Here is a 14,966-nt window from a genome sequence, read left to right as displayed (position 1 = left end):
TTTAAATACAGTGTATACACTGCTGCACAAACATCATCAGTCAGAACCATCTATCATGAGGTAAAACACCTTATCCCAGAACACCCACCTGATGGTAGGGCACATGTGTTGATCAGTCGCTACATGTTGGTGGTAGGCAGCCAGATCTTGTCATTGAACTTCATTCATAGCCAGCTGGATGCTCATTCAGCAGATTTGCCCAGAGTTTGAACTGCCAATTTTTGCAGTTCGTCCCTGCTATCCCTGGAACACTGAACACCTTCCATACTGATTGAGCTGTAAACCCTATATTTCCCAGCTCTACTTGTAAAACCAAGTATTCCATCCCCTACTCTTGCATGCTTCCATCAGCCCCACATACTTTATCAACATCTTTTCATGAACCTCATCACAACTCTCCTTCCAGGGTACAGTCAACTCAATGACCATCTGCTTCTTGCTAGACTTGGACCAAATCGGTACATCTAAATACAGAGATGTCATCAAGAAAACCACTTTCTTCCCGAGATCTACACACTTCTCAGCTCTGCTTCATTGAGGAATCCCCTGTTTGGTGAGGTATTATTTGTTTCTCCCTCTTTGATAAAGTTGATAAAACTTGGGCTAGTGATTGGTGTTGGTCTTTTCTTTTTTCTCTCCCTCTCCAAGATGTTTGTTAGCTCTTGGAGGACTTTGTCATGCCTTTGTCAATGAGGTTTGACATGTTAACAGGGTGTACTCTGGGCTACGTCTTTTACCACAGAAGACATGCAGGATTCTCAGTGAGGCCCCATCTTTGCAAGTTTTTTGGAGATGGCAAAAGATCATACACTGATATCAGCAGAAACTGGACTCCAGAGAAGCTCATAATTCCAAATAAGACCTTGTACTGGAATCTACGTTCTGGAGATTCATCTGCACAGGAAACTGACCACTTTCTACGAGTTAGAACATCCAGTGCCTGCAGAAGTGATAGTCTTATTGTGCAAGTGCTTCATCATCATAAGTACTCTTGCTTTGGTTATCTTGTACTCTTCCACACGGATGACATTGGTATAGCTAGATCATTCCAGACCTGGGTGGTGTAGAGCCCAGCAACCATGAATGATGGTTTGACTCCAAGCCAACTGCACATGTTCTTGCTGATAGTTCTCTCGCTCTCTACAGTAGCCCATTCTGGTACGTCCATGCATTGAATTTCCTGGGAAGTTATGATGTCAATCTTGTACATTCCTTTTTCTACCCAGTTCTTTAGCCGTTTGATTCCATTTGTGCCTTTAAATGTCGCATCAAACCACTTGTCAAGGCACTTGATAGAATTATCAAGAATATATAGGATCTCTGCATCTTGGATCTTCATCACAAACTTGAAAGTGACCCGATCATTTCTTGTCACCACGCTCCTGGACTTCCTTGGATGTTTGTCAGTAGTAACTGTCAGGTCATCCATGAATCCGCTATTGGCCGGTACACTTATCCCTGACATTGTTTTTGGCCCTCTTGTCCCCCATGTACTATGATTATTAGGTACATGCCCTTGGTATATGGTATAACAGAGATTGTACAACCTGTGATGAAAGCTATTTCCAACATGAAGTGGTGAACTTCTCTGCCATAAATCTTAGCTGGATGTTGCTGTAATACCTGCTGATTAACTTTCCTCACACCTTATAGGGTATACCACCAGTACTTGGGGCTTGCTAGATCTAGCTTTCCTCACACCTTACATGGAATACCACAAGTACTTGGGGCTAGCTAGATCTAGCTTTCCTCACACCTTGTAGGGAATACCACAAGTACTTGGGGCTAGCTAGATCTAGCTTTCCTCACGCCTTGTAGGGAATACCACAAGTACTTGGGACTGGCTAGATCTAGCTTTCCTCACGCCTTGTATGGAATACCACAAGTACTTGGGACTAGCTAGATCTAGCTTTCCTCGCACCTTGTATGGAATACCATAAGTAATTGGGGCTAGCTAGATCTAGCTTTCCTCATGCCTTGTATGGAATACCACAGGTACTTGGGTCTAGCTAGATCTAGCTTTCCTCGCACCTTGTATGGAATACCATAAGTAATTGGGGCTAGCTAGATCTAGCTTTCCTCGCACCTTGTATGGAATACCATAAGTAATTGGGGCTAGCTAGATCTAGCTTTCCTCACGCCTTGTATGGAATACCACAGGTACTTGGGTCTAGCTAGATCTAGCTTTCCTCGCACCTTGTAGGGAATACCACAAGTACTTGACCTAGCTTTCCTCACAACTTCACATACTTTTTTCCAAGTAGCCCCTGTTTCATGGGCATAAGATGTTGGCTCAACAGGTTGGATCCTCTGATACTCTCCCTCATAATCCTCTTAGAGTGTCAGAATGTGTGTTTCTGTGAACAGTGATGGAGGGGATACAACTTAATGCAATATTGTACCTCTACAATGATATTGTAGAAAAAAATGTTATATATTATTGTTTTCAGGTTCTTTTTTACGTTTATGCCCTGTCACGGGGGCTAACGTGCAAGATCAACGTTGCCTTAGAATTTAATTTTTGCATTTTAATAATGTTTTCAGTGGCTGATGGAGAATAGTCAAAGCTTCATAAAGGTGGTTTGCATAATCAGTACTTGCATTCTGTCACTCATAATTGGAATATTGCCCTACTTGCAGTTCTGCCTGTCTTCATGTCAAAAAGTAAAATGCAGTGAGTTCAAAGACTGGATAACTAAACAGTCTACCTATACATTTTACAAAATCAAGTGATGAAAAGAGTTCTATGCAAAATTGTGTGTAAGTTGAGTGGATGATCAGTTGCAGATAGGCATATAGTTGACACGCAAGCATATGAAAATATAACAATTGATAGATGTTCATTTTCACAGTGAAATATCTTTTATAACAACAGCAAAAACAGTTTCAAAAGCAGTATCCTGAAAAGATGCATTTTGGTAAAGGAATTGACTTTTCGTCAGGAACGTTGAGGACTTGCTATTTAAAAAAAAATGAACACTTTTCAATTTGGACAAAAATATTTGTAGAAGATTGATTCAACAGAACCTTAAAGACTATGACATGGGTTTATTTCACTCAAAATTAAACCACAAAAATCGGTCGACGTTTTTACTAATGATAACTGATGAATGCAACAGTACTCATCCGAGATCAATAGATGTGACTCCAGTAGCAATATATTACAATTTCAACAGAGAAAAACTAGTAGAGAATAACTGAGATGTAAAGAACTTACAAATTCAACGAGATTAAGACGTTATTACATAGGAGACAGTTTTATAAAAAATGGAGAATCGACAAAGAATGTGAATGTGGAAGTAAATAGAGAGCTTTAATCTATATGCGCAAGAAAAGCCGATTTTGCATGAATTATTTAAACTTAAATAGTAGAGTTTATTAGGTTTACAAATAGACGCAGACACTATACTACTTTTGTGTACCCTAGAGAAAAGGCAACATGATTGGAGGACCTAGTCCTAAAGTAATATGCACTGCCTCCAGCACTCCTTGGCTCCGATATGATGGATTTAAATTGTAAGCAAAGAAAACAAAACGAAGAAATAAAGACCAGTCCAAATAGTACCGTAACTTAGTTAATTTAGCAAATGATGAAACAAAATTAAAGTTGTTGTTGTTGTGGGGTTTAACGCCATTTTTCAGCACACGATAGGCTATGCATGGCGGCCAGTATTAATGGTGGAGGAAGAACCCGGGGAAAACCCCGAGAAGAACCACCGACCCACGAGAAAAAATTAAAGTTACTACACCGAAACTAAATTTGTCATATACAAACTGTTAAACACTTTAGGTAACTAAACGGGGCCCCGAGTGGCCGAGTGGTCTAAAGCGCTGTCCGTTACGGATCACTGCCATCTCACCTCTGTCTGCGTGGGATCGAGTCTCGGATTCGGCCAATGTGGGTATGTGAGAAAGCTTGCCAGTAGCTTCTCGAGAGTCGGTGGTTCTTTCCGGGGATTTCCCGGTGTAACAGGCAATAGTATACCCCCAGTCCGCAGTATACCTGGGGTTAAAGCGGCCTAGGCTAGATTATACCCGGGTATATTATGGCCTGGGCCAATTTATACCCCTGGGGTATATTATAGCCTAGGCCAATTCATACCCCTCAGGCTAAATTATACCCCCATGATATCAATAGTGTTGAGCGATATACACAAGAATTACTTAATTTTTTAACATTTTATTGAGGATTCAGCTTTGTCATGTAAGTTAAGTGTCAGGTTTCAGTCGTACTCGTAATCTGTCAAGGTATATACATTATATACATACAAGATAAGATTATATATATATATATATATATATATATATATATATATATATATATATATATATATATATATACACACTCTTCATGTCCAGAGACGGTGTTAGTTTGTGGTACACTATCGTGGTTGTGTCAATGCACAACAATTTGAGCTTTCTGTGGAAAACTTGAAGAAGGAATCAAGAATCATGATGCAATATATACCTCACATTCTTCCAGTCCAATTGTATTGATTAACTATTATATTTCCAACACTCCCATCAATATGTTCTAGTTTTTAAATCGCAATGGTATTCTTATTTTTTTAACCTGAAGCTAAAACATACCTCAATAAACTCAGAAAAGGCGGTGATGATTGTTGTTCATGTTTTTCTGCTACAAGTAAAGACCAGAACGATAAGTAAATATTAATTTAATATACAATGCTGGCCTGAAGGGGTATGGTCTGGCCCAGGCTATTTTACACCCCCTGGGCATAGCTTAGCCTAGGACACTTTATCCCCCGGAGTATACTCTGACCTGGGCCAAACTATACCCGGGTTTAATCTGGGCAGGGGTTAATTTGACCTGCTACACCGGGTTCTTCCTCCACCATTAATAATGGCCGCCATGTGTAGCCTATCGTGTGCTGAAAAATGGCTTTAAACCCTACAACATCAACAACAACAATCAGGTAACTATACAGTGACGGGATCTAACTGTTACAGAACATGGTGTGGCATGCGGGTTTGGAAAAAATCAAACAACGCCAGGTTGCAGTACATGACACTGGCATTTAGAAGATAAAGTATTATCGAGCTGGATAAATCAGTGTACAAATGTCATGTTTATTTCCATGCTCAAAACGTAAATTAAAATACCTGTGTTTTGAGACCACGTAAGAAAGTAAATTAAAAACAGCACATACATGAAACTATTTGTTCTGTAACATTATAATTTGATCTGCAATATTTAATCATACTGTCAATAATGATAGCAAATAACTGCCAAAAGTTCATGAAGCCTTCAATAAACTATTCATCTCTGCCCCCCCCCCCCATGAGACGCTATCGCCACTTGTTCCACCGGTTACTAAACCTTCTGAAAAATATGCAGTAGATAAAGCAATATGGTAAAGGCTGTAGCATTGGCTAAAAGCAGTTATTGTTGACCTTTTAATTAATACTTAGCAATGATTTTACCTTCAGACAACAGTCGAATAAATCTGACTGAAACGAAAAACATCTCAACACAATTTATCATAAAACAATAAACTGTTCTTACTATTGCCTACAGTATTTCCTTCGAAAAGATTTACATTTGGTCCACCGTCAAGCATAGATTTAGAAGAAATTGTAAAGCTAACCGTTTGAGTGTTTTTCAGTTCTCAAATAACTACCTAATACAATATGGACGTTTGCCTGACCAAATGATTACTCAATAAACGGCGTATTATCTACAAAGCAGAATGTGAACTTATGGACCCAAGAATAGATGCGTTTCTGTTTTAAGAGGTGAGCGAAAGAAAACTTAAAATCCCATCCTCAGCAGTCATAAATACAGCAACTTTGCGTAAAACAAAAGTAGAAAAATTATAAACCGCTTACCACTTCCAAGTCCAGGGTGTCTCTTTCATTCAAAATAATAAGATAAAAGAGACCAAGTGATCCACTTTTAAATCTTACATTGCTGTCGTCAATATTCGATTAGGCATGTCCGTCCGTGACAATGACAATAGTACTATGAACTTCAGTTTGCAAAAAAAGATATTAAAAATTATATGGTCAGAGATATCTAACACTACAGAGATGCTATATAAAAGCATATACAGTTTTTAACTAAATAGAAGGTGGACTAACAACAATCTTATGTCATATGGGTATAACAGCAGCTGAATTAGTTGTTTCAGAAACAGCAGCGGTTTTTGTGGTGTTGCAGAAATAACAACTGGTGTAGTTGTCCATGTTTTCATTTTTAGTGTGTTTGATGCAACATTAATGGGATAAAATCATAAGGAAAAATTGATCTGTAAAAAAAGAATTTATAACGACGAACTGATATACTGGTAACTCTGGATATATGTTACGTGGGTTTTTGTTGATGTTGGTGGTAGAGCTTTAAGCCACCAAAGAGTACGACACAGAGAGAATATCGCAATCATTAAGACAATAAAACGTAGCTGAGCCTTATTGAAGGTGGACATTGAAGACCATTTTTTAAAAATCTCTTTTTATTGCAGTGGAAGAAATTGAAGAAACAATAGACTCGGAAAGCATTAGAGATAGTCTCCATTTGGAAATAGTAACTGCAATAAATATAAATTCAATGGTTCGACTTTAATGGCGAGAACCTGCACCTTTGGCACTACTCTTGACTCCTAATTTCTCCTATACAAATGGAAAATTATATTACAATCGATCACTTGACGCAAGACCTCGCCTACAGTGAGAACAGTCTACCTCATAAAGAATCGTATTTAGCAATCCATGTAACGAAACAAGGAAAACCATCGTTATGGTTGCAATGAATATAATGTGTTGTCTGTTGCCAAATAATTTCAATGAACTCGAAAAGAATGTATTTTACTATATGAACAATTAAAATGAAACTGTTTTAAATCATCGTGGATTTTACAAGCTTGAGATATACATGAGTAAAGCCAAAAGAAGGAACGATTGAAAATGAGGACAAAAAGGAAGATTGAATATGAATGTATGAAACACAACTGAAATCACTCTAATTAACAATTACTAACAACATTGCCAGATTGTTAGGATTCACTATCCAGAGAACTTCATAGACATCTACTCAGTGTGATACAATTCGTGGATGTTTGGAAATAAAAGCAAATCTGTACATTTGTCTCGGCTAGCTCATTAACACAAACAACTATTTCAACAGCTATCGCTCGTTCAGCCTGTTTAAGAGGTTTTCACGCGACTTTATTTCAAACAAAGTTAATAGTTATTATAAACAATTACAGATGGGTACCATATATGTATTGAGCATCCACGTAATAGATGAGGATAGGAAACTCGTATACTTTCATTTTGTACATGTGAAGTATATATTTCAAGCAAAATAAACGGAGATATTTCTAATACGTACTAGTGAACTTAACGTTTTCCTTTGATCATTGAGACAAGAAGAGTATACAGATCTTACACACGAACAGACAATTATCACTAATAGCCTATCAAGAGTTTCCGTGAGCCTGTTAAATTAACCGACGTATCTACAAGTCGGTTTACACAAAAACATGCCTATACCAAAATACCTAAGACAATAGAAGATAGTTAAAAGATATCAAGACACAAAGTTAATAATTCAAAATAAATCAACATCTATTGAACGGATCAGCATTGAAAGATCTAATAAATCTCACAGCTACAAAAGGACTTAGCAAAATAAAGGTTGACGAGAACAGAAAAAGATTGCATGATGTTATTAAAACGTTGCAATATGCGAGAGAAAGAGTGGAGGGAGGAAAATAAGTACCGAACATTAAAAATATTTACAACCAATTGAGCAGATAATAAAGATTGATGCAAAATGTATTGGATGACTAATATTGGGGAAATACAAAAAAGTATATTGCAGACAAATAGTTCTTTACAATCACACAATAAGATTTGTTTAATGAAATGCAAAGGGACAAGAAATAAAAAAAAAACATGATTATTGATTTTAGCACAAAGTTGCTGACTTCAACAAGAAGATAAGTGCTAACAATAATAGCGTTGTAGAAAAACAAATGACTTTACGGGGAATATGTTCTTTAATGAAAATTAACAGAATGGACATAATTTTGTATCAGAAGACGCTATAAGATATGGAAACAACTGTTTGGGTTTTAATAGAACAAAGAGAAAACTTTGAAGCAAAGACTTTAATTAATAGAATACACGCTGTTTGGGTAATAGTACAAAGAGAAAATTTTGTAATCAAAGACTTCCATTAAAAGAATCCTTGCTGTTTGGGTAATAGTACAAAGAGAAAACTTTGTAATCAAAGACTTCAATTAAAATAATATATCCTGTTTGGGTGATAGTACAAAGAGAAAACTTTGTAAGCAAAGACTTCCATTAAAAGAATGCATGATGTTTGGGTAATAGTAGAAAGAGAAAACTTTGTAAGCAAAGACTTCAATTAATAGAATACATACTGTTTGGGTAATAGTACAAAGAGAAAACTGTAAGCAAAGACTTAAATTAAAAGAATACATGCTGTTTGGGTAATAGTACAAAGAGAAAACTTTGCAAGCAAAGACTTCAATTAAAAGAATACATGCTGTTTGGGTGATAGTACAAAGAGAAAACTTTGTAATCAAAGACAAATGAAAAGAACACATGATGTTTGGGTAATAGTACAAAGAGAAAACTTTGTAAGCAAAGACTTCAATTAATAGAATACATGCTGTTTGGGTAATAGTACAAAGAGAAAACTTTGTAAGCAAAGACTTCAATTAATAGAATACATGATGTTTGAGTAATAGTACAAAGAGAAAACTTTGCAAGCAAAGACTTCAATTAAAAGAATACATGCTGTTTGGGTGATAGTACAAAGAGAAAACTTTGTAATCAAAGACAAATGAAAAGAACACATGATGTTTGGGTAATAGTACAAAGAGAAAACTTTGCAAGCAAAGACTTCAATTAAAAGAATACATGCTGTTTGGGTGATAGTACAAAGAGAAAACTTTGTAATCAAAGACAAATGAAAAGAACACATGATGTTTGGGTAATAGTACAAAGAGAAAACTTTGCAAGCAAAGACTTCAATTAAAAGAATACATGCTGTTTGGGTGATAGTACAAAGAGAAAACTTTGTAATCAAAGACAAATGAAAAGAACACATGATGTTTGGGTAATAGTACAAAGAGAAAACTTTGTAAGCAAAGACTTCAATTAATAGAATACATGCTGTTTGGGTAATAGTACAAAGAGAAAACTTTGTAAGCAAAGACTTCAATTAATAGAATACATGATGTTTGAGTAATAGTACAAAGAGAAAACTTTGCAAGCAAAGACTTCAATTAAAAGAATACATGCTGTTTGGGTGATAGTACAAAGAGAAAACTTTGTAATCAAAGACAAATGAAAAGAACACATGATGTTTGGGTAATAGTACAAAGAGAAAACTTTGTAAGCAAAGACTTCAATTAATAGAATACATGATGTTTGGGTAATAGTACAAAGAAAAAACTTTGTAAGCAAAGACTTAAATTAAAAGAATACATACTGTTTGGGTAATAGTACAAAGAGAAAACTTTGTAATCAAAGACTTCAATTAATAGAATACATGCTGTTTGAGTAATAGTACAAAGATAAAACTTTGTCAGCAAAGACTTAAATTAAAAGAATACATGCTGTTTGGGTAATAGTACAAAGATTAAACTTTGTAAGCAAAGACTTCCATTAAAAGAATACATGATGTTTGGGTAATAGAACAAATAGAAAACTTTGTAATCAAAGACTTCAATTAATAGAACACATGCTGTTTGAGTAATAGTACAAAGATAAAACTTTGTCAGCAAAGACTTAAATTAAAAGAATACACGCTGTTTCGGTAATAGTACAAAGAGAAAACTTTGTAATCAAAGACTTCAAAGAAAAGAATACATGCTGTTTAGGGGATAGTACAAAGAGAAAACTTTGTAATCAAAGACTTCAAATAAAAGAATACATGCTGTTTGGATGGCTTCTGCGGCACGGAAAATGACCAATGAAAAATTGCTTGAAGAGAACCATATTATTCTTGACTAAATAAAAGGAGAAATTTCAGATTATACTCTCAAGCAGAACAATATAACAATCGAGACGAGTATCCATTTTGCTATTAAGTGTTTGTTGTTTTTATTATTGTAGGGTTTAACGCCATATTTTAGCACACGATAGGCTATACATGGCGGCCAGTATTAATGGTAGAAGAAGAACCCGGGAAAAGCCCGGAAAGAACCACCGACTCACGAGAAGCTACTTGCAAGCTTTCTCACATACCCACATTGGCCGAATCCGAGACTCGAACCCACGCAGACAGAGGTGAGATGGCAGTGATCCGTAACGCAGAGCGCTTTAGACCACTCGGCCACTCAGGGCCCCTTAAGTGTTTTAATGTTCATAAATTGACATATTCATGTTGTTAAGAAAAAAGAAAACGCGCGCCATGCATAGAAAATGCAACTTTATTGATTCTGATTCGATAGTCTTTCAGACATAGACATGCTACTTATTTGAGCCTGATTCGATTATCTCATACATAGACACTTATACTTTATTCATCTGATTCGATTATCTCATACACAGACTTCTACTTTATTCATCTGATTCGATTGTCTCCTACATAGACACTTCTACTTTATTCATATGATTCGATTATCTCATACATAGACTTCTACTTTATTCATCTGATTCGATTGTCTCCTACATAGACACTTCTACTTTATTCATATGATTCGATTATCTCATACATAGACTTCTACTTTATTCATCTGATTCCATTATCTCATACATATACACTTCTACTGTATTCATCTGATTGGATTATCTCATACATAGACTTCTACTTTATTCATCTGATTCGATTGTCTCCTACATAGACACTTCTACTTTATTCATATGATTCGATTATCTCATACATAGACTTCTACTTTATTCATCTGATTCCATTATCTCATACATATACACTTCTACTTTATTCATCCGATTCGACTATCTCATACATAGACTTCTACTTTATTCATCTGATTCGATTATCTCATACATAGACTTCTACTTTATTCATCTGATTCGATTATCTCATACATAGACACTTCTAGTTTATTCATCTGATTCGATTATCTCATACATAGACACTTCTACTTTATTCATCTAATTCGATTATCTCATACATAGACACTTATACTTTATTCAACCGATTCGATTATCTCATACATAGACTTCTACTTTATTCATCCGATTCGACAAGCTCATATATTAACAATGCTATTTTATTTTCTGATCAGATAATCTCATAAGTGCGACATAAGTAAATTCATCTCTGTAGAATTTCCCTTTTGACTGATTGAGCAACCTTTGTGCATTTTGAATTTTAAATTCTATTTATTAGTTTTTAAAAAAAATTCCTTTACAGACCTTTTTGTCTATGTCAGTTGTCAACGAATTGAGTTTTGTCATTAACCCACAAAACTCTAAATGGCAATGCCATTCAACTCATTTTGAAAACTTAGGAACTTTCTTATTCATTAGTCTGATATTAAATATATTGTTCTTGGGAGTGTCACTTTTGCCATAAAACGTATGTTTATTCTTTCTTATGTAACTGTTAAAGTTCTCTTGCACATAATAGGTATACATTGAATCTGTGTCACTAATATATGGTCTCATTCTATCACAGTTTTGTATTTCCTAAACTTCAGATTTTTTCTTTTTTTGTCTGAAGAGCATCAATGATTCACTATGTGGAATCATGCTAATTCCACCTAGCATTTCACTCTAAATAATCAGGAACATATGCTCCGTTTAGTTACAGTTCTACGCTTGATACCTTTAAACTTGTATCATCAGCTGGTACTGGTACAATATAAAAATGAGCAGTGTGTTGTGTCTTGTTTGTAATTTGTGATGCACACACTCCTAATTTCTCACAAATGTCACGTGACAAAATAGTAATATAGCTCTCCAAGCGTTTGAAAGTTAACATATTTCATGACATTATAAGCATACTGGTAATCGTAATATGATACGTGTGAATGGATCAGCGATGAGTGTAACTGTTCCGTTGGTGGTATAACCCTTTCATTAAACCTTTCAAAGCTGTCTGTGTATTCACATGGGTAATTATCATTCCTCAAACATTTAGCTCTCATGTCACCCAATATTTTTCAGGGTTTCGGTACATTTTTCATTGTAACTAATTTTTCTTCAAATTGTTCTATATACTGTTCCGTTAATCTAAAGCTTGCTACAAACCTAACTGCCATTTTATTTTCTTCCTTCTTTCATGAACATATCAGCTCTGAAATCCTTGTTGAATGACATGTATTTATCGTCCTTGTTCAATATAGTTTTTTTCTCCTGTTAATTTGACTTATTCTTAACCAGTATCTTTATTAGCACTTTTGCTGCAATGACCAGACAAGTTACGAAAGAATAACAGTATATAATTCTATATTTAACATTCAAATCGCGTTCCCTGTGTGCTGGACCTCTACGTCAAGGCAACTTACCTTGGATCTGCTCTGTTTCTCTCACAAACATAACACATCTCTGTTGACTTAAAATATCATTCATTATCCTCTTTGAATAACAGGATTGCATTTTTTGTTGGTCTTACTTCTTCATACTCTAGCAGTGGCACGCTACTAAACTCGGCGTAAGATACTTCAATAGAATTTGCTGCGCTAGTAACTAATGGTTTGTATCTTTGTGAATTGATTTTAGGTAAAAACAAAACTTTGAATATGTTTCGCTTTTCAAAATATTCAAAATGCGTCAGATGATTGACTGTACATCTGATACACGTTGCCTTCAGCACCATCAAATGTTAATGCATCTAGCACGAATATATTGTCAAAATCACAATAATAACAATCGGAACTTTATGTTGGTGGAGGCTTTGAATTTTATAGCAGAATTCTCCTGAGACATTAATCTACGCAACTATCTTTATTGTCACGCAGCATTGTTACATATTTGCTTCTTTTCGTAATGTTTATTTAATTGTGATGACACTACTTCGGACACATCTTGTATTCTAACGTAATGGTACCTTCCATCTCTGTAGCCATTAGAACCAACGTATTGAAATATGATTAATAAATCTCTCTTTCTCTCTCTCTCTCTCTCTCTCTCTTAATTCCACATATTTAATAGTTATCATTTCCTTCAGGCACATATACCGCCTCCCACTTCCAATATCAAACACATTTATGGATATATGAAATTCATTTTTATGTTTAATATGTCCTATTTTTACCGGATGTCGTTTAATTTTTCATAGTTCTATTTATATAGCATTTTGTTTTTGTTGATAGTCTTTATTTTGTATAAATTGGATTTTAATCCTCTATACTCCTGATCACATGAGATATTGAATACAGATTCACAACATAATGCAAATATGTATTATCTATGTTTTATACGTTAATGCAATCTTTTCTTCTTAATACAATCTTTGCATGAATATTACTTAACGGATGTTACAACTCTATGTTCAATATTAATTATTGATATTTTGTTTAAAAATCCATCACACGTCCAAATTCGGCCTGCAGAAAGAAAAAGAAAACCAAACAAAAGCATTCAATGAAAATATCTATTTCAGCTTATTTAATTTTACTTCGAGACTTCTTGGCTCCATGGCAAAGAAAATACTATACTCAACTTGTTCTTTAATGGGTCTTTTCGTAAGTCAGATAATTAAATTCTAACTGACCTTTCACAAAACCAAATTGCGCAATATATCCATCGATGATCTTTTTCATATATATATATATATATATATATATATATATATATATATATATATATATATATATATATATATATATATATATATATATATATATATATATATGTGTGTGTGTGGGTGGGTGGGTGGGTATTTATATTATCTTACGAGTCTGTGCTCTTCAAAAATAAAAATAAAAAAACAGAAAAGAGTGAAGAGCAACAAGCTTTGTAAAATTCAACAAATAATTAATTTCTCTAGAACATAAAGCGAAAATGAGAGAAAAAGAACTTACGGTATTTCGAATTAAATCCCAAAATAATCTAAGAATTACAAACACAAATCCTAGTCATTTAAAGACCTGAATATAATTCAGTACAAGTCCAGAAAATATAAAAAGAATGAAGGCAAGGATGTGTCTTTGGTAGCTTATAGAGTGTTTATGTGTCAACATTCTTTTGTTCAATCACAGTAATATAATTCCATGTTTGAATTTACCATAAATTCCAGTGAATGTCTCCATCCAAGAATTTTAACAGAACACTTTGTATTTCAAGACAAAATAATCAGTTGAATTCAATAATTTGAAGAAATAAAATATAGCCAAACTGGACACAACATATAATAAAACTTGAAAGTGCTAGATCTTAAAGCACGACTTTCGGAATTTGCTATTAGTTTTAGTAAAGGCCATCTTGATAAAATAGTTTATTCCATTTTTTTTTTAGTCTGCGCCAAACTCCTTGTCAGTTTCGTGATTTTAATGTTACTTTATACTGGGCTCTTTTAATTAAACAGTCCGGAGTATCTTTCAGTCTGCGCTAAATTATGTCAGTTTCGGAATTTTGTATTAGATTTATACTTACCCATAGTTTTTAGTATGATGTACACACTTGTTAGTCTACTCTAATGTGCATATTAGTGTTAGGATTTTAGTCAAACTTTTAGTATGTAGCCATTAGACAAAATTTAATTTATTAATGGGATATATCATTTGCTAATACGGTTGATAATGCTCACGAGTCGGACCCCTTCAGTGGAAAATTTCGAGAATTGTTAAGGGAACACGGAGGGATCGAAAATTTGAAAGAAGCCAAAACCATTGCTAAAGCGTGTTCTTTAGTGCACTGCCAACGATTCATGCCCGAAAACACCCTGGCTGTCATCAGCCCTCAAACGACGAACTTTGTCAAACGTCAGTACTCGGTCAAAGCCCAAGGCTGGCTACATTACGTGTGCGACAAGGAAGACAAATGGATCCAACATGCCCGCA

At 34.8% G+C, this 14,966-nt stretch overlaps 1 long non-coding RNA gene across 1 annotated transcript; it reads left to right on the top strand.

Annotated features, from left to right (window-relative positions):
• The first annotated feature begins 4,843 nt into the window (after window positions 1-4,843).
• Window positions 4,844-7,350, top strand: LOC149807892 (uncharacterized). Its single transcript, XR_016418069.1, has 2 exons — window positions 4,844-4,937; window positions 6,483-7,350. It is a non-coding gene; the product is annotated as an uncharacterized LOC149807892 (long non-coding RNA).
• The last annotated feature ends 7,616 nt before the right edge of the window (window positions 7,351-14,966 follow it).

This window comes from Sinohyriopsis cumingii, chromosome 1 (assembly GCF_028554795.1).
Source record: "Sinohyriopsis cumingii isolate HCF-2022 chromosome 1, ASM2855479v2, whole genome shotgun sequence".
Classification (NCBI taxonomy): domain Eukaryota; kingdom Metazoa; phylum Mollusca; class Bivalvia; order Unionida; family Unionidae; genus Sinohyriopsis; species Sinohyriopsis cumingii.
The sequence above is the reverse complement of the archived record's forward strand: the minus strand, read 5'-3'. Positions and strand labels throughout refer to the sequence as shown.